This window comes from Nestor notabilis, unplaced genomic scaffold, assembly GCF_000696875.1.
Source record: "Nestor notabilis isolate BGI_N333 unplaced genomic scaffold, ASM69687v1 scaffold14354, whole genome shotgun sequence".
NCBI classification, from domain to species: Eukaryota; Metazoa; Chordata; class Aves; order Psittaciformes; family Psittacidae; genus Nestor; species Nestor notabilis.
This window is the reverse complement of record NW_009925246.1, coordinates 12,950-13,151: the sequence shown is the minus strand read 5'-3', so window position 1 is coordinate 13,151 and position 202 is coordinate 12,950.

Sequence of the window (202 nt, the reverse complement as noted above, 5' to 3'; positions counted from 1 at the left end):
ACTGTTCACCCCAGCTGGGAAGAGGCAGGAGCCTCCCTGCGCGCTGCGGTGCGGGCTCAGCACTGTCACGAGGCTCCACGAGGGCTTCCAGTTCAAAGTCAGCTCCAACCAAAATGCTCTTCAGCATTTCATCGCCATGGGGGGAAGCAAATGCTGCTTTCGTGGCAGGTGCGTCGCTCCCCCCCAGCTGGCCCCCCCACGC